Source organism: Marmota flaviventris, chromosome 16, assembly GCF_047511675.1.
Source record: "Marmota flaviventris isolate mMarFla1 chromosome 16, mMarFla1.hap1, whole genome shotgun sequence".
NCBI lineage: Eukaryota > Metazoa > Chordata > Mammalia > Rodentia > Sciuridae > Marmota > Marmota flaviventris.
In genome coordinates, this window is record NC_092513.1 from 1680758 (window position 1) to 1705000 (window position 24243).

A 24243-nucleotide genomic window follows, 5' to 3' on the forward strand; every position below is an offset into this window, starting at 1 on the left:
AAGAAGTGAGAGAAACAGCTACACTAAGTCGTGGTTGAACAATAATGAGTACTTAGAGAACATAGTTTCACAGCCTTTTAGTTGGTTTGGTCATGAAGAATCTGCTTCTGTAAAAAGACACACCCTGGAACTAAAATTTCCATTTGTTTGAATTGATGATTCCTAGTGTTCAAACAATTTTCTTTATAAGAGTTTGCGGGAAAAGTTTTAAAATAGGTAGAACTATAAGAAAATTGCAATGTTCCACTGGTTTCGATTGGCACAACTAGTAACTTTACACTATTCATGCTGATAAGCGTGCACTTTGCTGAATCCATGCACCCAAGGCTGTAAGGAGCATGACCTGCACTGTTCCCTGGGGGCCTGGACCAGCCTGTCCAGGGGCCTCTCTTGTAAAGAGGAATGACATTTTCCAGACAGGAAATGGAGTAAAGAACACCACTAACTGAAATAAGGGAATCCTGGTTTTTCGGGACTGGACAGAATGTGGCAGGGGGCAGACTGTAGAGGGACAGACTGAGGGGTACAAATGGTGGTCCTTATCCTTAGGGGTTGGCAACTAGACTTTTGGGGAGAATGCATGGAACTGACAGATTTGTGAACAGTTGGTTAGATCAGGTGCATGCCCAATGTGACATAACGACTCCCACTATTATTACAATACACCAATGATGTTTTTTAAGCTGAGGAGCCTCTGCAATATTTATTACTGATATTTCCCAGGCAAGAGCTGCTGCAGAGGAGAACTTGACTTTGCAACAGCATCTTGCTGCTGACCCAAAACTGACTGGATCTCCTACAAATGCCCTGGACCTAACCAGCTCCCCAGGGTCCTGTTGGTGTGGTCTGAAGCTGGGTGGGCCATGCATGATTCCCTCTCAAGTCCTGCACCTTGGCTGGCAGGTCCAGCCAGAACCCTCCGCTTCCCTCAGTGCATGCCTCTTAGGGGGCTCTGTGGTTTGAGTCTTGCTGTCACAATCCCAAATCGCAGAATTCCCATTTGGAATGAGTTGTACCCACCCACTTGCTTTCACTTGGGGAAAGGTTTCTGGGCCTCAGATCTGGAGCACTCTTTAGTTTGTCTTTTTTCCTTTCTGCTTACCCAACTAAACACAGTTGATTCATGGCCATTATCCCTTATGATTCCACCAGAGGGGCCTGGATTTTTTTTCTTTCTATTCAAACCCTTGTAATTTAAAAATTTTCCCGGCTCATATCATTGTATAGGATTCCCAGCATTGTTTTGTATTGTGAAAAAATACACACAACGTGCCACCATTTTAAGTGTAAAATTTAGTGGTATAAATACATAACAATGTGCAACAGCACCATAATCCATCTCCCTAACTCTTTTCATCTTTTAGAACTAGGAGTTCACTTCAGAAGGGGGAAAGGCAGAAAGCGTGGCCACCAGCCCTGCACCTGTATGCCGTCAGGGACTCCAGCACAGACGCCTGCCCTCGGAGGGTGGGGTCCTCAAGGTCTGTGCAGGCTGCTTGGGGAACAGATGCCTGCTGTGGGGCTGGAAGGACCTGGGCAGCTGCTCCTCTGCTAAGAGCTGAAACTGATCTGAATCGACCTTCTCTGGAGGCTGAATCTCAACGTACTCACACTGGACGGATCCCGCCTGCACAGCTGCTGTCTGGTTGCAGACAGGTTCCTGGGCTGCAGTTCCCCCATCCACCAGGACCCTGCAGCTGCCCTTCCTGTGGCTCTGGTCTTGCAGACCCCTTCACATGCTGCACAGTGTGTTCATCCGACTTTTTTGTGTATTTCACGTAGCTATGTCCTGTGAAGCCTTTGCTGTGACAAATGGGGTTTAGTGAACTGTGCTAAACTGTGTCCTAGCCAGAACAGCAAGAAGACAGCTCCCCAGCCTCTCTGCAGGCAGCTCCCGCAGCGTCACCAGGAGCACCTCCCGCCCAGCATTCCCGGGACCAGACCTGGTCTGCAGTGCCTTACCTGCCTGTCACCTCCAGCCGTGAGTCCTCACCTTGCCACATGTTCTCAGGAAGGACACAGACATAATCCCCTTCAGAAACACTCCTCCCATCCTGCCCGATGCCATGTGCCGCTGTGATTTTAATTCATAAAAAGTGATAGTCGCGCTGCCACTTCCCGCGGCTGCTGCTCACTGGATTGCTGTGTGCTTGCCGCCGAGTTTGTTCCCTCTGATTTCTCCACCTTGGTTTCCACCCTCTGAGGAACGCCTGCTTTCCCTGGAGTACATCCTGGATTCCCACTTCACGGCGCCTACAGTGCTAAACATTCTGGTCTTTGAGTTCACTGCATTTTCACTTGAGTTAATTTCACGTAGAAATTTAAATGGAATGTGACTTCTCCTCAGGACTTCAGAGCACCTCTGCTGCCACACGGCCCCTTCCGCGGCCCCTTCCGCCCACAGGACACAGGTGAAGGCTGAACCATGCTGGTCCAGGACAGCCCTCTTGACCTGCAGTGGCGGTCGGTCTTCCCTAGCCAGCTGCAGCTCCTGGGGATGCAGAGCCTCTGCCCTGTGGCCTGGCAGTGTGTGCCCTCCCACGTGCCAGGCTCTCGGGCTGCTCTGCAGGCCAGGGCGGGGAGGGTGCAGGGAAAAGGCATGCCAGGAAGCTGGTTCTCCTTAACAGGGAAATAAAATTTTTATCTAAAGCATGTCCCCTAGCCCTTTGCCTTAGAAGTCACCCACCAGCTCCTACTATGACCTCCTCCAACCTTAAGGGAGGCGCCTATTCTCCTGTGGCACTGTGCTAGTCAGCTACTCCAGGGAAGAACCAGCAGGACACCGCCTGTCTGCTCACATGTACGTGCATGCGCACAACATGCCTGCATGTATGACACACACACCACAAACATCACAATGTGACACCTTGCACTCACACTCGCCTGCATGTGGCATGTTACACATATGTACACTCATGCACACACATGCATGCCTCACATGTACACCCAAACACATTTTACCTTTGTGACACAGGCACACACATGCCTATGGGACACACACACCTGCACACATATTCACACACAGGCACACATGCACACGCAAGCAGTTAATACATACTAGCACACAACACAACACTTCTGTTACACACATATGTGTGCACATGTGACACCAGCACACGCTACACATGTGAATCCGTGTGTGCAGGTGCATGCAACACATGAACACGTGCTGCGGCACACATGTATGTACTCACATGCACATCAGTAAGGTGTGCAAGCACACTGGGCCTATGTGCAGCCAGCACACACAGGACACACAGAGAGGCACGCATGACACATGCATGTGCCTGTGTCTACAGGACATGTATACAAGCACACCACGTGCACGTCCACAGGGACAGTGAGTTGAAGGACTTGGTCCGCGTGATTCTGGAGGCTGGTGTTTGGAATCTGCAAGGTGGTGGGGAACAGGGAAGAGCACTGCTCTGTCCTCTCCCGGAGGCGTATTTTCTCCTCCTCTGGGGAGGGACTCGCAAGACCCCATCACATTATGAAAGGTGATTTTCTTTATTCAAAGTCCACTGGTTAAAGTGTTGATTTCATCTTCCAGACAGCTTCACTCCAACATCATCAAGACTGGAGTTTAGGCTAGATATCTGAAAGCCGTGATGGAGCCATCTTGGCACATACAATTAGCTCTCTCACACACACTGTTTCTGGGAAGAATGAGGGTTTTTTGGCAGAAAAGAAGGGGGATGCTTCTCAGGCAGGCAGTGGTGTGTACACACCCATCCAACCAGGTGCCGGGAAGACAGAGGCGCAGGAGGTGTGCAGCCTCTGGAGCGTGGGCAGGCTGGCTGCCAGTGGGGCCTGTGAGGAGGAGCGGGCCCAGGCTCCCTCGGGAGGCCGCCGTGGTGAGTGCCTGGAGGTTGAACACCTGCCTCCAGGAAGGGTCTGATATACACCTGGGTACTTTCTGGGCACCGGAGACAAACGGCATGACAAGCCAGGCACATTCCCTGAGGTGGACCCACATGGGCAGGTCGGGGGCCAGCACGAGTCCCGCCAGGATGCGGGCCTCATGCCTCCTACCGGGTTGCCCTCAGAGATGGAGCTTCAGGCTCAGGGGTGTGGCACACGGTGCCCTCACCAGCTTGGGATGTGCATGTGCCTGAGGATGATGGAATGCTGGGCTGAGTGTCCCCCTGGCAGCCAGCACCAAGGAGGTGGGGCCCATTGCCTGAGTGCAGGGTGCAGAGGAGCCCCCACTTCGTGCTGCGGGGGATAGCTCAGGTTCTGAGCATGAACTGGGCTGGGATGTATTTGAAAATTAGTCATGTGCAGGTAAATTACTCTTCACACTTGAGAGTTGACGTTTCATGTATTCATTGGGAAGGAATCGGATGGGCTAGGGTGAAGGTAACAAATGGATCATCATGAGCCTGGTCACCTGCGCCTCTCGATACCACATGACATATGGCCACTGCCGAGAAACTCCATCTCATCCGCCTAGCCCTGCTTTTAAGCACAGACTTGGGAAGCAGACATCATGTTATTTTACCAAAAAGGTATTTCTCTTGCTTACTGATGAACAATATTTCACAAGTTGATTAGAATTTGTAATATGTGCCATCTTGCTCCCATACCACAATTGGCATTTTGATGTATGGGTTTATATACTTATATACATGAGCACTATAAATACAAATAGACACTTGAGCATAGAGGCGTCAGTCAGTCGATCCTAAGGAGAAGGAACAATAACACAGCTTTGCCTTTTTGTTGGCTTATCATGTTTCTCCTACCAGAACATGAGCCACTCGAGGGTGGGTCCCTGCACCGTCTCCCTGCCCCTGGAGAGCAGTGCACCAACCGTTCTTAGTGAAGAGGAGCTCGGAGAGAGGCCCATCAATCAGCAAATGCTTATAGAGAAACTGGTAATTAGTCAAGTAATTTTTTCTGCATGTAGATTTTAAAGTGAGCTATTAGAATTAGAGAGAGAGGTAGAGAATAATCAGACAAGGGGTGGGTTGCAGCGTCCACAATCTTCATTTGGCCTTTTGGAAAATTACTTAAATTTATTGTTTTCTTCAAATGAGAAGCTAATTTTACCCATCTCATCCAAGTACTTTGAAAACAAATGGCAATTTGAGGCTAAGAGTCTATTTTCTGGATATACAATGTCTTTTATCTTACTACCTAAATATTTTGAAAATTAGCCTCCAAGAAAAACTTAATCTATATAGAAGATGTACATGATACACAACTTCATTATATTCATTATAGCCAACTTGGAGCAGCATAGTAAGCTGGATGATTGAATATATATATATAAAATTTTGCTTGTAAATGACTAGGCATTTGGAAATGTTTTTTGTGAATTGTGTGTATTGCTGGATTTTGCCTTAATTCAGTCAATATTAAACAATCACAAGAAATTAAACAACATGGGAGGGAGAAAATAAGCTGAAATGATCATGGAAGACACAAGAATCACAGATCAGGGACTTGAAGATCATTGAGAAACAATCTGCACCACTGAAAATCGGTGTTTGGCAGAAGTCAGTCACATGGCCTCTCAGGAGGCCCTCCTGCTGGACCGTGCTTATCTCTGTCACGCACCTCTGTCATTGAGCCTCCAGAAGAGCAGAGAACCTGACTGTGGAGCCAGCCAAGAAGGACATGCAGACTTCAGACTGAGGGAACCAGCACAGCATCCTCTCTGTCGACTGCAGAGTGTGGACCAGATGGGTGGCCATCTGGGGCTTTCTGGTACTGAGACCCTGAATTCTAAAGGCCTGTCCACTGTAATGGGTACAAGGGGCCAGGAGCTAGGGACCAGAGAGGCATCCTAGGCAAGGTCATAAGAGGCCATGCATGCTTCACCCCATTCACAGAAGTACCACCCTGGAACCCTGTGTTTGTGACACTGTCCAGCATCCTGAGAAACCCAAATTAGCCCCTGCAGAAAGACCATGTGGAGAGGCCTCGGGCCTCCCAAGAAGAGAGCCGGCCTGGCCAGTTCCACGGCACCCAGGTTTCCTGCTCACGTCTTCTCTGTCGCTTACAGCTGTGGGTGCTTGCAGCTGGGACCACCCAGCCAAGCCCTTCCTGAAGGCAGGTTCTCAGGGCCCATGACTAAAAGCCACTGACATTGTCTTAAGCCACGTTTGGGGCAGCAATAGTGAAACATGTGTCACGGAGTTTGTTAATTAACAAGAGCATTGCATCCGGGGCCTGCAGCCCAACACCTCACCAACTGGCGCATGTGTCCACAGCCACAGTGCTTGGCATGCAGCTCAGCACATCGCCAAGCTGCACAGTCTATGTCCAGAATAATTCTACTGAGACTCCACCACGGTCGTAAGTGGGCCTGCCCTGGGACAGGACTCAGGCTGGTTACGGATGAGCAGGGCCCACTCACAATGCACAGGTAGAGCCCTGGCACCAGGAACTGAGCAGAGCTGGGGCAGACTGGGAAGACCCAGCCTTCAGCGGCTGGCACAAGTGGGCTCCACACATCTCCCACTTACTTTGATGTTTCATATGATAATGATGTCATGATTGTCACATTTGATCATTCACTTTATGAGTTTGTGTGTGCCATGCCATTAAAAATTTTAGAAATCATTGATTTATATCACACACACACACACAAACACACACACACACACACATACACGCTATACTCATAAGCCAAGGACCAACAGCTCCTTAGCCCACCTGTTTCATAGCATGACTATAACCAGTCCGTGAGACTTGGAATTAGATGCTTATTTTTTTGGTACTGGGGATTGAGCTCAGGGCATTCTGCCACCAAGCTCACCAAGCTTCCTTCCCAAACCTTTTTAAAACAGGGTCTTTCTAAGTTTCTGAGGCTGATCTCAAACTTGTGATCCTCCTGCCTCAGCCTCCCGAGTCACTGTCTTTATAGGCATGAGCCACTGCGCCCTGCTAGCTGTCTGAAGATACGTGATTTGCGTATAGAGGTGAGTGAGCTACAGCTATGAGTTAACCACTTGGGATTTATCACTTTCGTTTATAAAAAATGCATAAAAAGCAAAGAAACTCTCATTTTTATAAAGATAGACACTTGTCCAGAGTAGAAGAAGAAAAGTAAAAACTAACCCTCTGGTTTTCCAGCTCAGCAGAGGTTGCTCTCAGCAGCACCCGAACACCAAGCTTGAAAGGTGAGTGACTCACCCGATGGACATTCAACCAGGAGATTTTATTGGGGGGCTGCCCGGAGGTGAAGACAAGGAGAGGCAGAGAGCAGAGGGGGGAGAGGAGGAGGGGAGAGGGAGGAGAGGAGGAGGGCAGAGAGAGGAGAGGAGACAGAGGGGGAGGGCAGAGAGGAGAGGAGGAGAGGAGGAGGGCAGAGAGGAGAGGAGGAGGGCAGAGAGGAGAGGGGGAGGGCAGAGAGGAGAGGAGGAGGGCAGAGAGAGGGAGCTTGCAAGACTGGCTTAAGAAGGGTTGCGTAGGCAGCGATTGGGTATCCATGGTGCTGCTTGGCAGGGAGACTCAGGGAAGGGGAGCAGACTCTGTGTCCCACGGGGATTGGTGGAGAAAACTTTTGAATTTGGCGCCCTTCCGAGGGGAGCGGGAGGGGTAAGGGATTAAGTGATGTTCATGGGAGGTGGGAACTTGACTTCAGGGGCGTCTCCCACACACCCAACAAAGCTGGCTTAGTTTGTTTTGCCTCCCAGTTTTAAATTCCATGGGTGGGAAACTGTTGGGATTTTCTCTAAACCATTACTGATATTTCCTGAAAAAATCATAGCCGAAAAAAGGATCTTTTGCTGCAATTGGAAAAACTTCTAAAAGGGTTTGTGCAGTTCCTTCCAGGTGCTACTGAGAGTGGAGAGAGGGCCGGGCTGGCAGCCCTGTGTGACAGTCTTGGCTGAGGCAGGAGTATTTCCTCCAGAAAGAATACTCCCGGTGCACAGCCTGCCCTCTGCCCTGGGGACAAGCCTGTCAGGCAGAGGGAGTGGCTCTCAGTTCTACTTGACAGGCATATACAAAGCCCGTTCAGAAGGACATGCCTATAGTCCGTCTTGAAGGGGTTTGAGTCCTGAGTGACATTGTTTTAGACCGCCTGTGTGTGTTTCCTCAGCACCATTATTCTGGGCATACAGACAAGGGGGATGCATTTGGGTGTTAGCTACGATTATTAATAAACCATTTGGCTATTGGGTATTCATGGTCAGCAGCTTTTCAACTCTGCGTACTAGGGCTGTCTATTAAAGCAGGCAGGAAGTCCTAGCATGCAGCCAGAGAGGAAGTGGGCTTTTAAAAATCAATGCCCTTGCAAAGTGGGGGGAAGGCTGGGAGAGCACTCTCCATGTGTTGTGCTCGTGCATCAGGAGCCAGCGTGTCCACGGGGCTCTATTGATCAGCCCCAGCTCGTGCATTCGAAGGCCTGCAGCGGTGCTCGGCTTATGATATTCTACACCACATTAGCCGCTGAGATGATGTGCTGTGGCAGCTTCTTGCAGCACACACGAGGCCCCAGATAGCTCCAATTAAGGCCTCCAGGGAGCAGAGGCCTCCACCCAGGAGCCTGCAGTGCTCTCAGGAAAGAAGCAGAGACCAAGGAAACCAATAATGGTCAGGGGTGCAGGGCGCTCCCTGCCCTCGGTTCCGGGCTGTCGGCGCTGGCTGCACGGCAGCTCTTCGTAACCCTGAGCATATGCTCTTCATTTTGATAGGCATGAAATTGCATCAAGGTCATTTTTAATAACTGTCAATAGCTTGAGAGCAGCAGTCAGTTTTATTGACACCCATGCTGAAGAGCTCAGGGAGCCATAAGGAGCCTGTCGCCCTGCCTGGGAGCAGCGATCCACTGGGAAACAGATTATTATTGATATTAGTAAATTAGTATTGATAGAAATTTGATGAGTATAGTGCATCTGGGTCACTCCACAAGGTACTGGCGTCAACGTCCCTGAGAGCACAGAGGCCCGGTGTCTTCCACAGATGCACATCTGTTGTCCTGCACCTGTTCCTTGATCCTTTCTTTTGTTTTTTGGAGGAGAAGGCATGGAGAACAAGCCTTTGTGTTCAGTCTGTGTCACTAACCGCTCTGGAGGCCCCAGTACGGTGCCACATGCACTCACTATCAATTTATCATTTTCCTCTTTTAGGAGAATCACATCCTCCCCACCCCCACTCCCCGCACTTCATCTTCTCACTGATCTCTGAAGTTTTAGTACATCCACAAAGAGTGTGTTCCAGGATTATCTGTGGAATAGGGGGCCCTTCGGCCAGAACCTTGAGCAGGCTGCGGCTGTCCACAGAGGTTTAGGGCCACCTTGCCAAGGCCGGCTGCAGTCCTACACCCCTCAGGACAGAGCACAATGTTCTCAGAGTGGAACAGACCTCATTTGGGGGAGGGCAAAGGGGCACCCTTGACAGAGGAGTGCCACCAAGCAGCAGTGTTGACCAGGCAGCTGCAGGTCAGCTCATGGTGGCCATGGCTCTGGAGAATCTGAACACCCAGGAGAAAGTAATGGCACCCACTGCTTCTGCAGGAGAGGTCTAAGGGCCGGAAAAGGGGAAGGACTGCGTGGAACAGCAAGCAAACATGCAGGAAAAGTGCCTCGCAGGAGGCAGAGGTGCTGCTGGGGATTCACTGACAGGTCACGTCCAGCAGCATGCAGGGCCAGGGTGGAGAGACGGCCCAGGCTGCAGGGTGGTGGGTGGCGGAAATGTTCTGAATTCCAATGATTGCACAACTCTGAATATAACTCTCAGTCACTGTACTGTGCATTTTAAATGAGTGAATTCTGTGGTATGTGAATTGCATCTCAATTTAAAAAAAGACAGTCTGGCAACATCTCTGTAACAGTGACAGTGAAAATCATGACACGGGAGTTAGAAGCCACACTATTCATCGAAATGTTAGGATACAGATTTAGTAAATCAGGGAATTAGCGTAACTGCCATTATGCCTTGTATTTCTAATTCTGTAAACTCAGAGCAAGATAAGATAACTAGGGTGAAAAAATGCCTGTGCTCCCAGGCCAGGCCACGGGCAGCTAATGAGAAGAGGTGCTGCTGCGGCCGGAGGTCTGGTCACTGGGCTGTGCATCAGGGCTGGCACCAGGCAGGTGCTGCCCTCACACAGGAGACCAGAATGTTTTACCCAGGTGTTAACTGAGTGACTGAGTGAAGCTCACTCCGACCGTGGACCTCACGCAGGTGACTTGCTTGCCCACAGACTGTCCCTGCTGCAGGCCTGCGTTTTGTTTTCTGTTCCTGGTTCCCCTTGCCTGGCCCACATCTCCAGCTCTTCAGCAGACTCTACTCCCCAGCCATGCCCGTGAACTCAGTGGGCTCGTGGTTTAATTTTCAAACATTTACTTTAACCTATTTTCCCTCCTTGGAAAATGTGCAAGGGCAGTAAAACCCTGCTCCTGCTTGCAGGGCACGACCACTCACCAGGGTCTCAGGGGGCATTCCCCAAAGGGTATGCAGGACGGAGTCCCCTGGGGACCCGCCTCAACCAAGCTTGGGAGTCCAGGCCAATGTCTTTATCTTAGAAATAAAGAACTCCAGGACAGGGGGCCGAGTTGTGGGATTTGGTCTGCAGGTCAGAGACACTAATCAGCAGGAGGGCTGAGGCTGGGAGGACCCCAAAGCCCTGAGCTCCACTCGAGGAAGAGAACCTCTCTCCACTTGTAGGCCAAGGGAACTGCCCACCAGGCCCAATTTTTCTGAATCCTCAGAAGCGGCAGTCAGGATCTGAGTGGATTCTCCTCAGTATTACCAGGTTCCTAGGGTGGTTCTGGGAACATCTCTTGCAACTGGAGACTGTCGCAAAAGGAAGGCTGCTGTGCTGAGGTTCCGTAGCTTCCCTGCCGCATGCAGCCTGAGACCTGCACGTTGGAGCATTTGCACTTTGTGAAAATGACGCTAAAGTTTCTTAAAGCTTCTCACCAGTAGAATGTATTTGCAATTATACCACAAAGTGGTCGAGAACACTGTTAAAGGTTTAGGAAATTCAAATCCCCTGAGGTACTGGACATTTTTCATAGATATTCTAACAACTTTGTAGCTTACTGCTAAAACAGAGGATTAAAAAAAGTGACAAACATAAGAGAAATAAATAAAGAGACTGGTGAACAAACACCTTACGCCCATTCTCTAAAGTAGCCAATCGTATGGAATATGAAAGCAATTTGCTTTGCCACAGCATTCAGCATATTCCTCGTTAAAAAGAGAATATCTTGAATAATAAATTTCAAATTATTTCCTCATACATGTCCATATGCGTAATAAATGGGCATTTTAGTTCCTATCTAATTATCTAGATTGGTGCAGATTTTTTTTTTCAAAAAATGCCAGTTTTAATTGCAAAAGTGCTGCCGGCGTCAGATTTTAATTGTAATTCACAAATGGTTGGACTGGCAGTGCTCCATTACAAAGAAAAAATCATTTTAATAGCAGAAGTACTGCCTGGCTGCAGATTTCAATTTCATTTTACAAGATGCGAGGTCATTCGGCATCATTACAAGCAATGAGAAGGCTGGAGTGAACCTCTGAGGTGCTGGCTGGGTCACGGAACGCGCTCATGCCTCTCGGAGGCCCTCAAACTCAGGTCTCAGTGCCATCTTGAGAAGCAACAAGCAGAGAGACTGAAAGGTGTCAACAGTGCTCCGGAAGCACACTGTCCTTCCCTGAGCTTCACTTCCTGCCTCCCCTGTCAATGGCTCCCAGTGCCATCTCCAGAATGAAGGAAAGCCAGCCGTCTCCAGGGTGGCACCCCCGGTCTCATGTTCACTGTGTCCTGAGCATCAGTCAGTGTTTTCACACCAAGGCACAGCTCTTCTCTGCCAGGACACCACCAGCACACAGGTCAGAGCCAGCTGAGGACAGACCTGCTCCTCTGACAGCTGAGACATGGGTGGGGGGGTCTCTCCAGGTGACAGGGCATCCTAGCAATGCTGTTGTCCCATTCAATCCTGCTGCTATTGCCAAGGCCCCAGACTGAATCCAGAACAACAGACACGGGAGAAAGCAACCAAAGATGCTTTTCCCCTGGGTCCCGACTGGATGCCACAGTGAGTGCCACCAGGCTCAGTCCTCCTGAGTCATGGTGCTCAGAGTTGCCACCTGCACATGGTGTCACCGCACACCTGGAGGGCCCCGCTCTGCCTGCACTCCTGGCATTTGCAGCTGGGGCATGGGCTGTGCTCTAGCCTCACGCCTCAAGTCCCCAGAGTGTGTCTGCTGCAGGAGTCCTGAGACCATGCAAGGAGAGGAGATACACCTGTGATTCGGACACCTCCCACCTGGCTCTACAGCATCGGTCCTGGAGTGCCAGGAAGCACAGTTTTGAGAAAGCCTGATTAATTTTTCACACATCTATTTTTAGGATTGTGTCAGACTGTTTCACTTAACATCACTAGTTTCACTATTTAGTGAATGTGAATTACAAACAAAATGGCACATATTCCAAGACATCACATGTATGTGCTTATTACTCACGTAGGGGTAGTGGCTGTTGCTTAGCGACAGGCACACCTGGCAGGAGGCAGCCTGAGCGGGACCTGCCTGTCCTGGGAACATGGTAGCCTTCTGACGCAAGCCGAGGTGACTACACCATCACCAGGGAGTGGGAGCTTATGGAACTGTGTCCACCTCTGGTCCCTGTTGACCAAATCTGGTGATATACAAAACTGCATGCAGGTAACTCAGCACAACGCACGTGTTCTTCAATAGTACCTTTGCTGAGCTGTGGAAATAATTATACAATAATAAATTTTTGCAAGTTCATTTGACATTATAACATAACAGAATTTTTATGATTTCTTAACCAAGGCAGAAAATAAAGGTTAATTTTCTTAGATGTTATTACCAACTTCTTTTTGTAGTTTAAATACATGGAAGTGTTTTACAACTCAGAAATGATACTAGTATTCCCAGAGGACACATTCTGAGAATATATAAATGTGTGTAAAGATGTGTGTAAACAGGCAGACTCGGGCTGGAATCTTGAGGCTCTGCCGTTCTAACTTCCCAACATCTCTGTGCCAACGAAGCACCGTGGTTATCCATTATATATGACAGTGCCGTTATAGAAAAGGGTATTTTTCTCAAATTCATCTCAAGGCACTATTAAAACAGAGCTGATAATTAAATGGTTGCTATCTGGCACATATAAAGTAGGGCAAAATTGCATCCCCCTCTTCTTCTGGAAATGTTTACCCAGAGGATCTGCAAGGTGCTGGTGGCATCCTTGAGGTCAGAGCCAGAGGACTCATCCCAACTTGGAGAGGTGCAGGAAATCCTATGTGACCCCATATCCCATGGCCGCACCCTCCAGGCAGAAAGCCCTATAGACTCCACAGCTCCTGGTGGGTGGCCCACCCAAGCAACCTCATGGGGACTAAGAACCTCCGGTCAAGACGAGTTCATCAGGTCCTGGGAAACCTGGCCCTCCGCCATGTGGGCCTGCAGCCTTGAGGACCCGGGTCTCCCTGGCCGGGAGCCAGGGTTCCTCACATGCTCTGGGCTCTGGAAGGTTCTCTATGGCCACTCGCATGACTCAGTGAGCGTCTGACCCTCCTGCCCAGGACAGGTCGATGCTAAGAAGACCATCCATGCCCTTCTGAAAGTGAAAGAGGAGAAGGCAACACATAAATTGTGAGGAAGCCACGGCCTGTAAATCTGAGCGTGATTTACTTGGGAAACAGGAACTGGAATAAAATGCAGGCTAAAAGCTTCCCTCTGGGGTAGGCACAAGAGGGAAGTTGTTTTCAGAAACAAGTCAAGGGCATTTGGAAGGGTAAGGGTGTGCACGCGTCTGTATGTGCACATGTGTGTCCAGCAGGCAAGCTGGCCAAGAGGTCCACAAACCCGGCACTTCACAGAGAAAAAGCAGCCACTAACAGGAAGGCTCACTGTGCGCTCTCTCTCTCTCTCTCACACACACACACACATACACACAGAGTGCGCTCACACACACACACATGAATAAATGTGCACCTACTGAGAGCTACAGCAGCTTGCTGGAACAAAACGACCCCTCACACCACCTACTTCTCATTCACCTGGCCTAAGCCCTGGGGCCTCCGCACAGAGCCCCCGAGGATGCAGGCATTCCCGCAGCCTGAAGCTGCTTCTCCCACATACGAGGGTCTGTGTGTCGTCCATGCCATGGTGGTCCTGCCCAGGTCCAGAGCAGACAGGGGCTGGCAGTAGTGAGAGAAACTAACTCGCCAGAAACCAGGGGAGGTGCAGCCGGTCCCATGGGGTGATCAACAGGCCCTGCAATGGGGACCCTGAGACCAGTCTGCCATGGACAAGACCATGACAATGGGGGCGCTGGCCTGCAGTGAGGTTGAGCCTCAGGATCTACTGGACCTGTCCAGCCGGTGGTGGGAGGTGGCCCCAGCACCACTGCACTGAGGCTGAGGCAAGGTGAGTTGGTGATCCCAAACCACATGCCACTCTTCCCTGCTGTGCCATGTGGCACCTCTTACTTCCCGCTCCTGTTTGTCAGCTCCCTTCTCTGTGCACTGGGGACCTCTCTCAGGGAAGATGTGAGAACCCAGGTCAGGCTGGAGTGGCCCAGAGCAGCCATGCTCGCCAGCATGCCCGCCATGGCACCAGTGGCCCATGCCACCCTGCCAGCCTCGTGCCCAGTGCTGTGGTCTCAGCCTCGTCCAGGCGTGAGGTCTCCGTGCTCCACGGCAAATGCCGACTAGTGAGCCGTCCTGGTGCAGATTTGAATCCGCTGCCATTTCCATGGAGCTGCCGCAGCTCGTGGCTTTGCGACGCTTAATGAGTCTGCAGATTTCACCACAATGTGTTCTCCCCCTCAAGGAACCTTCAACCTAAGAGAAGGTCTGTCCCCCAAAGTTCCTCGAGACGAGACGCTACACAACGAGAGCCATCCCGTGGAAGCAATTTGCTGATTGTCATAGGTTACAAAGCGCTTCACAGCACTAATTATTACTTCAGTAAATTATTTTTACATTTTTTTTCTGAAAGAGTGAAATAAAACAGCATAAGCAGAAAAACATAAAACGCAAGGATTGTTTTATGGGCCCCTGGCTGAGATTTCTGAACTTAAACATTATGTGCAGAGAAACATTAGATGCAGTAATTATATAATGGTGCCTCACTGTATGACTATTATGTTCCCCAGTGATGCTTCCCTTTCCCATGACAACTGAAGGATTAACCCCATCCACTCTGTGCCTGGAGAGGGGTGCAGACCCTCCATGCTCCTCGGACATCAGCGCACCTTAAGTTTTCCACAGCTAAAAATGACCTTGCGGATCTTAGATTGACTTTTAATGTTATTAGTTGTTTCTTAATTTCTCAAAATATCAGAAATTAAAGGCACAGTTAAAGCAAATACAGGTTAATGAAGTTAGTGGGTATGCACTTGGACGTGGGCACATTTAAAATGGGATGACGTAAGCGAGTTGTACTTGGCCGTGGTGCCATTCTAATGGCAGTAGTCCGTGAAGTCAGCCCTGCTTCCCGGGAGCAGAGAGGCAGCGGCCGGGTGCTGTCTGAGGGCCCAGCCGAGGAATGCAGGGTACAATCCCACTGGGGCACCTACCTCCCAGGGCTGGGCATGAGCGGGGCTGATGGGGCAGAGCAGGAGCAACCAGTGGGCACCAGCTCTGGGTGGGGGAGCTCCCCGTGTGCCTGGGGAGGCCCACGCAGGGGCCATGGCACATGGCACACGTTGGGCAGAGGGCGCTGCTTGACTAGAGGAAGGGAGCAGTGCCTGCCCTCGCCAACCCAGCGTGAAGCACAGCACCCCCAGCAGGGCTGTGCACACAGAGCCTCCGGCTGCTGCCATGCTGGTGGCACCACCGGGACCCTCAGTAACTCCAGGGAGTGTCTGTTGCCTGGTAATGTGTCTGGAAAATACCACTAGTTGGTGGCGCTCTCTCTCTCTCTCTCTCTCTCTCTCTCTCTCTCTCTCTCTGTATATACATCTCCTAAGTTCATGGGTATTAATAACATGTAGATAACATTTTTGTGTCTTTTAAAATTTAGTGTTACTAGATTTTGTATGGGTTTATAGTTATTTAAATATGCATATAGAGAGATATTTTATCTTATTACATATGAATATACTTGTGTTGCATATACACATGTATTTGGTAAATTTTGTGTACTTAAATATACACACATATTTAGATACTTGAAAATATAAATACAGGGAGAAATGAATGACAGTAGAGGGGGTAGAGAGAGAAGAGGGGAGGGGAGGGGAGGAGAGGGGGGATAGTAGAGGATAGGAAAGGCAGCAGAACACAACAGACATTAGTATGGCAATATGTAAATCAATGGATGTGTAACTGATGTGATTCTGCAATCTGTATATGGGGTAAAAATGGGAGTTCATAACCCACTTGAATCAAAGTGTGAAATATGATATATCAAGAAATTTGTAATGTTTTGGACAACCAACAATAAAAAATTAAAACAAAAAGAAAATATAAATACATGCACATAAGATGGTATGTGTGTGTATATACAGGCATATGTGATACTAGGTACATGGAATTTGCCAGATGGAAAGCTCAGTTCAGCTATTCTTCCTCCTCAGTGTCTGCAAGCTGTTGACATCAGTACCTGTGTCTACGTTGGTGAATCATACACACGAATTACAGGCACATAACTGCATGGAACCTGGTAGCGGTATTGCTGGAGCAGTGCCGTGCATGCTGTGGCCGAAAGAAATAATCAGGTAACGGAAGAAATTAAAAGCAATTAGTGTTTTAAACATGCACTTGTGGCAAGCTCTGTCACAAACCAGAAAGGAACAAGAATCTCCTATTCATTAAGCATTTCTCCCATGTACATATGGCATGCTCCTGTGTGAACGGAAAAGCAATTATGCCTTTAATACACTTATTCTCTACTCATCTCCTCATCATTTCAGGATAATGAGTCATTAGAAAAAATATAATATTCAGCAGTATAGCTTATTGCTGAGTATAAATTCCACTGCATCGGCGAGTGTACATACCTGCCTCTCTGGAAAGCCCAGACCCCAGCAGCTCTGTCCTAGTGTATTCTCAACCCACGAGCAACACAGGGCACCCCCAGCACTGTTTCCTGCCTTTCTGAGCCTAAAGCCTGTGGCTTTTATGTTGTTGACAGGCAGGAAGGATGCCACTGAGGACAATGAGAATCTGTGGCTGCTGTCTCAGGTGCAGGTAAAGCAGGTCCAAATGCCATGGGATTGGACTAGAGCCAATTCACTGGAAGTGCAACTGATTGTAGCTACCTCCTGTGCATTTGTTACATTGTTTCCATGAACAGTAGTGGATCTCTTAATTGATGACTGACATTAGCCAGTGGTTGCTGACTTAGGAAGAGGTGAGGGCTGAGGTATGGACCAGGGAGGGAGGGTCCTCATTACCCTGCACCAACACCAGGAAGCAGCCAAACTCTGCACCCAAGCCATGGGGGCTCTGATAGGCTCTGGGGTGGCCGAGATGAAATGCTAGCAAAGGTTAAGCAATTGCTCTTCAGAACCTTCAGGTTCTTGAACATTCCAGTGTCAAAACCTCAAAAGAGAAGCTAGGCACAGAGCCCCACCAGCTGCGGGGAGATTTTCAGGTCATTTTATTAGAGGTCCTTTACCTCCACACAACACCAAACTGTCATCCAGGTGACCTTTGCATGGACTCAAGACCTATATATACTGTGACTGATCATTTGTACTTTATTTAAAAAAATGCTACCATGGATCTACCATCCTGACACCAATGACTCACACTTTCAGGGAAACCCAAATACGTAAGGCTGTCTATTGAAAGACCAGCCTTAAAAACAGAAAAATCATATTTTCAAAAACCTGATATCCTTCACATGTGTACGTGCTTCACGTGTAAACTCACGCAGCATGCTATAAGGTTTTAGTGATTGGTCGTGTATAAATGTTAAGAAGAAACACTACTCAGAAAATTCTAGTAGAGTTTTACATAAGAACTGTTTTTTTTTTTTAAAGAGATGAAACATGAAAGAAAAAAATGTGTCATTTTTGTATTTTAGCCAGGAGACTCATCAGAGATGCTCAGTGGGGACGAGGAATCCACCCAGCAGTGGGAAGCACTCCCATCCTCAAACTCGGGGAATGGGCTCACAGGGTGGATGTCGCGGCTCACCTCATGTTACATGTGGTTTTCATTTCTGAAAAGAATAGGACCAGCGAGGCCGTCTTTTATTTTAAAAGAACTAATTGAAGATAACATAAAATATTTCAATTTAGTGCAATTTCTGAGGTTCAAATCCATTACAACAGCAGTTCAGTCACGTGCTTGTGTATCAAAGCTGCTTGTGAGACCTAGGTGAGGGGAAAACTAACACCAGATACGGCACAGGTTTCTCAACTTGTTTTAAGTAAAATGTTTTTATTTAAACACACATTATTTAAATAAAATACTGTTCAGAAATCAACACAATAACAAGTAGTCAAAGATCACCAACTCAAGTCTCACTACAGAGACCCACATGCAGTGACTCGCTGAACATCCCAGAACCCCGTCTCAGGGACACGAGCAGGTTCTGAAGCAGATAGCATGGTTTCTGTGAACTGTGCATGACATGTCTGGAGTCACACACAGTACTCTTTGAAACAGCTACCTCAATAAGAGATTGCATTTTAGTTCACTGAGTGGTTAAAATATAGCTTTAACCCATTCCAAATTTGGAAGAACAAAAATCCAGTAGCTTCTATTGATATCCCGGGGCCTGCACACCCTTGAGAAGATGCCAGTCTTAGAGTCCCAGGGCTCCCCGAAGCCTGAAGGAAGCCCCCCTTGTTTGGGCACCCTCTTGGCATCCTGGGGCAGCCCTGCTTTAGGGCTGTATTTGGTCGGATCATGCCGGGGGACAGACTGCCATCTAGTGGCCGAATCTGACTGTGCCGTAAGCTCCTAAAACCCAGTCTGGGCGCAGGTCCTCTCTGTGGGAGGCTGGAGTCTGCGAGAGGCTGTGGTCCAGGCTCTGAGGATCTGGGCAGAGGCAAAGACGCCTGGCTACCAACCAGCTTCACCAGTGGGCAGCGGGAACAGGGACAAAGCAGCCCCTCAGGTGAGGTGGCCTTTGCCTTGTCGAGGTCCTCAGGCCACCAGGCACCCATGTTGGGTCTGAGTGTCCTCAGAGAGCGGAGAGAAAGGCAGGTGTTTGAAGATGCAGTCTAGGGGTCAGAGGTCGCTAAGGAACAGCGGTCACCCACACATGCCCAGCACCTAGAACAACATTAGAGAAAACAGGACCTTGGGCCACGAGTTTCCTGATTCCAAGGATGCATCTCTGCTGGGTAGGGATCCTCTCATGTTGGCAATATATACGGAAACCATTTTTATTTGTCGAGATCAACAAGTCATGTTTTATAGGTTTTCACAGTGATTTAAATCACAAGATCATGACAAGGCTGATACAACTTGAAACCACTAAAAATATCTAGATTATAAGGAAGACTTGTAGCCTGTCAATGAAAAAAGAAAGAAAGAAACAACAATAACCAAAAAAAAAAAAAACAATATTGGAATTTGTTTCCAGTTTCCAGATCATGGAATTTGAGGTCTTCCTGGATGGATAGAAGGGTTTCACAGAATATACTTTTTTAGAAATATGTTTCAAAATTTTCTTTAAAATCTTTAACAGAGCTACAGTTTTAACATTAGGTGTGCACATAACATACATATACAAGAAAGACATAAATATTCATAAGAATTTATGTAAATACAATAAATATTGCAAAGAAAAGAATCACAAACATCTATTCTGTGATGATCATTCTGGATGTCTTTTTCAACATAATTCTTTCTCCTTTACACTATACTACGTGCAGTCTGAGGGAAAACTGAACTGGTTTCTTAACTGCATCCATAGGTTTCCATGTGAGTTTCTTTGTGGTGCCGCGTGGAGGCTGCGTCTTTGTCGCACTGAAGCTGTGGTGGCGGTTCCGTGCAATGCCTGCTGGGATACAGAAGCTCCTCAGAGTTGTTTCTCAATCTGTCCTTAGATGTCCTTGGGCTCTGCTAGAAATGCAGGGTCCTGGGCTGGGTGCAGACCACCTGGAGGAGGGTGCTCTTGGGCCACGTGCAGCTGTGGGACTTGACGCTTTTAATGCACACTTGTGCTCCTCTCTGCCTTTTGTAAAAGTCACTTTCACGAGAGCCTTTCTGCAGACGGCTTCACCTCGGGAAGCCCTGGTCTCAGGTTGCTGCGGCCTCAGTCCCAGCCCAGGGCACATTCTCTCTGAGGTGCTTTGTCTTCCTGCAGGCCAGAAGACAGGGTCATTTGCCATTGATGGGGACACAGACACAAAGCAGAGAAAGCCGTATCTTCCCTGGGGAAGACCAGGTCTTCCTCCCTTCCACTAGTGGCTCATCTGTGGTTAAATATATTCAACAATGCATCTCCATGTACTTCTTTTCCTAAGAAAATAGAAATTTATTTTTGTATTATTGACATTGAAATTTCAAATATATAGACTTAATAAAAAAATCGAATATATGCATACCTAGTAGAACACTGATTAGTGTCCAGATATTAAATTTAAAAAGTATTTTTAATTTACTTACTACTATTTTCTCAAATGTTTTATATTTTCTTTAAGACAAATAAGGTATTGCTGATTTAAAATAACCAAGTGAAACTTGCTTGACTTTAGGTCTCCATGAAAATAGAATTTGTAATTTTAAAGGTCTACAGTAGAAACACCAGAGCAGAATCAGATGAAAATCAGAGGATTGTTGAAACAGAGCATTGACTGGTACACGTGACTGAGAAGTCATTTTCTAAGAAAAGGAAAGGGTTTCAAACTCCCTCGTTCTGCCAACCTACGCACTGATTCTGTTTACTGGTCTACGTCAAGGGATGTCCCCTAGGTGCACACAATTGTCGCCATCCCCATTCTGCTACCAGCAACAAAAATAACAGCCAGTTTCAAACTGCACTGCCCGTGAATCACCAAAGGGCTTTCATCAGAAAAATACAAGGTTGTTGTCAGGGCTGGAGTTTCCTCCACCTCCACAGAAGGAGCCCGCCGGAAGCGTGGCTGGTGCAGCAGAGCCAGCTCCCTCACCCAGCCTCCCGCCAGTGTGGGAGGCTCATCCTCCAGGAAACAGGGCCCCTAGTTCCAGCACAAGGGTGGGGACACAGAGCCAGGCAGCCGATTGCTATGCGCTGCACTCCCGGACTCAAAAATAGAACCTACGGGAATGGCAAAAGCCTTGCCATTGTCAAATTATTACGTTGAGACAGAGCTGTGCGCATTCTGAAAGCTTGGCTAGCGTTCAGCTCTGTCACTGGGTCTGGACAGAACACAACCCAGACAGGCCATTAAAAGCACATAAATGTAATGATTTTGGTACTCATCTTGCATGCTTAGTTAAGGGTAGAATCCTGCAGCCTCTCAGCCACACAACCCCGCGCTGCAGACTCCGATGGCAGAGAAAGCACATGCACTGAATGGTGTGCACCTTGCCCAGGAGAAGAAAATGAAAACCCTGGTTCTTCTCATCAAATTCACAGCCTGTATGTTCAGGGTGTGGTTTTGGTTTCTCTCATGTTCTGAAAAATGTGAAGATAAGTAAGCACAGTTAAGGACCTGGCTTGGTGTGTCCATATTGAGAGACCCAGGTCCAGGCCGGCTGTGCAGGGCCCGGGGCAAGGGGCTGGCCTTCTCTGGGCCTACTTTCAAGTGTGGAACAAAAGGAGTTTGAAAAGCTCGTGCCATACGTCTGCCCCAGGCAGATTACCAGAGCTGGTCCATTTCTAAAGCGCTTGCAGAAGGACCTTTGTTCTGGACCCTCCTCTCCAGGTGGCCTTCAGCAGCTCGAGGAGAGCAGGCTGAGTCACGGTGACCTACTTCAGGTGGCTCAGGACAGTACACACTCAAAACCAGCGATTGAAAGGCCCATCCCAGGGACTTGGGGCTGGTCCTCAGCTCTGCGGAGGTTCCAGAGCATCCCTTGCTGCAGGGCAGGCTGGGCAGGGCTGAGCCGAGCCACGGTTTACGAGGCGGGGGAGCAGATGTTGTTCTCCCCGTTCTCCCAGTGTGTCACGCCGCACGCATTCCGAAGGTCTCAGCTTGCTTTGAAAAATAGGGTCCCATCATTACAGGACAAATTATCTCCCGAAGCCATCCTCGTCTTTCCAATTTTTACCCGAATATGAACCTTCAATTTCCTTTATTTTATTACCCTGAGGTAAAGAAAAAATTTCATGCATTTTAAAATACAGATGGAATTTTTGAAAAATGTTGACACACATACAATTTCTGTTTATCATATCTTTATTTTATTATACATACGTATGTACATATATATAATGCAAAAATAATTTTCTTGGTTTAAAAGATAACATTATTTTAAGACTCTTGTAATAACTGCAAGTAGAATAATTATTATTATGAAAGTTTCTAATTTGGACTCTGTGACAAAGAACTTGGGGCTAATACTCACATAAACTCTTAAACATTGCATCTTGCCTCTGCCTGTTTGATTGACCAAATACTTGACCCCAAACAAGCCCACGCAACCTGAGCGATAAAGAAAGGGGTTTCACGTCTTAGTCAGCACTGGGAGAGTATCTGTTTACTTGGCGTCTGTTTTAAGCTTAAAGTGGGAGATGACAACAGTCTCATGACAGTGGATGCCAGTGTACAGTGACCATTATGATTTTCAGTGACTTGGAAACAGAAAATGAACCAGAGGAATGAAGGAGACCCAGGCCCAGGGCTGAGATGCTGACCCCAAGCCTCCGGCGTCCTGGGAGCACCGACTAGAACAGGCCTCTTCCCAGGCCACAGGCAGAATCAAGATGGGTAGGAACTTCTCCCACATCAAGTGCTCAGGTTGCAGATCTGAACACCGCTGTCACCAACACGGGGAGGAAAGCAAAGCACAGAGCTCCCGCGGCAGCCTCGCAGCCTCACCCGCGGCTCTCAGCTCCCACCCCCTGGCTCCTTCTTCCTCTCCCCCTCCTCCCCCTCTCTTCCTCTCTCCCCTGTTTCCAACCTTCCCCTCAGTCTTTCTAGAAATTTGATCACGGATTCTGTCAGCCCTCTACTAACCCTTGACTCCAGGAATTCTGTTTAACACCCCAAATCATCAGTCAGTAATAACAATTGAAAGTCGTGTTGCAAGAGGGAAATAAAAAATAAGCAGATCTTTAACACCTTGTGGAACAACCGTCTTTTCCTCGCACTCCTGCAGGGTAGTAACACACACATACACACACACACACACACACACACAAGTACATTTTAAAGACAAAGGCATTTGCTCTCTTATCTACATTTGATTTCATCTTTTCATTGGAGGACACACGTTAGTAACTTCCTAACCAAAAGACAGGTGACATAAAAAGGCACGGGAGGAAACACTTTCAGGGTCAGCTGTGTCTCTCCTCTAGCACAGTCTACTGTACATTTGATGGTACTTAATGTTTCTAATTAAGTGAAATGCTTTTGCTAATTCTGAATCTTCATTTACTGTAATTGTGGACCTAAGCACTCCCGGCAGGATTCCCTCCGCGAGGGCTTTGACTTCGCTGTGATTGCACACGTGGCTGCCGCACGTGGGCACATCACATCCAGCTCTGACCTCAGGCATGTAGTGCCTGTCTCTGTCCTGGTCTCTCCCTTGTCTCTGTCTCTCCTCTCTCTGGAGACAGTCCTTGATGCATCAAATCAACCATCTTCTTCCACAGTAGTGGTGAGTAGCCGCGGCTCAATCCCTGTGTTGCCATGCAAGCCTGGGGACCCTCTCTGTGGCAGGTGACTTGCCCAGGGTCCTGGTCGGCCTCTTAGTTCCTGGGGAAGGGAAGAGAGCTTTGCCTTTCAGAGCTCTACCTCTCCTGACCAGAATACTCGTCCTTTCATGAAGGCGTCCTTGCGGGCCCCACTGGCTCCTCCAGGGTCAGTCGGCTGAGGCCTGCTTGTTGCGTTCTTGCACCGGCCTCCACACAGAGTCCTGTGCCACAATCTGTCTGTAGCTTTGAGAAGCTGCAGGAGTCACCAACTCCAGGGTTAGAAGTCCTTGAAGAGGCACTGTCCAGCCTCTGACCCCTAGTCCCACAGACAGGCAGGCTTTGGGGGCCCAGCCGCGTGAGGGCAGGACCATTGTCATCAAGCACAGGAGGAGTAGGGAGCCGGTGGCCTCCCCTGTGGCTCCTCAGACTCCAGGTGGAGGGAAAGTGGGAGGGAGCCAGGAAGGAGGTCAGCAGGCACTGAGAGCTCCCCAGGGAAGCTGGCCCAGCCTGTGTGTGGGCGCAGAGAGTGAGGAGAGCCTGCGGGACAGGAGGGCC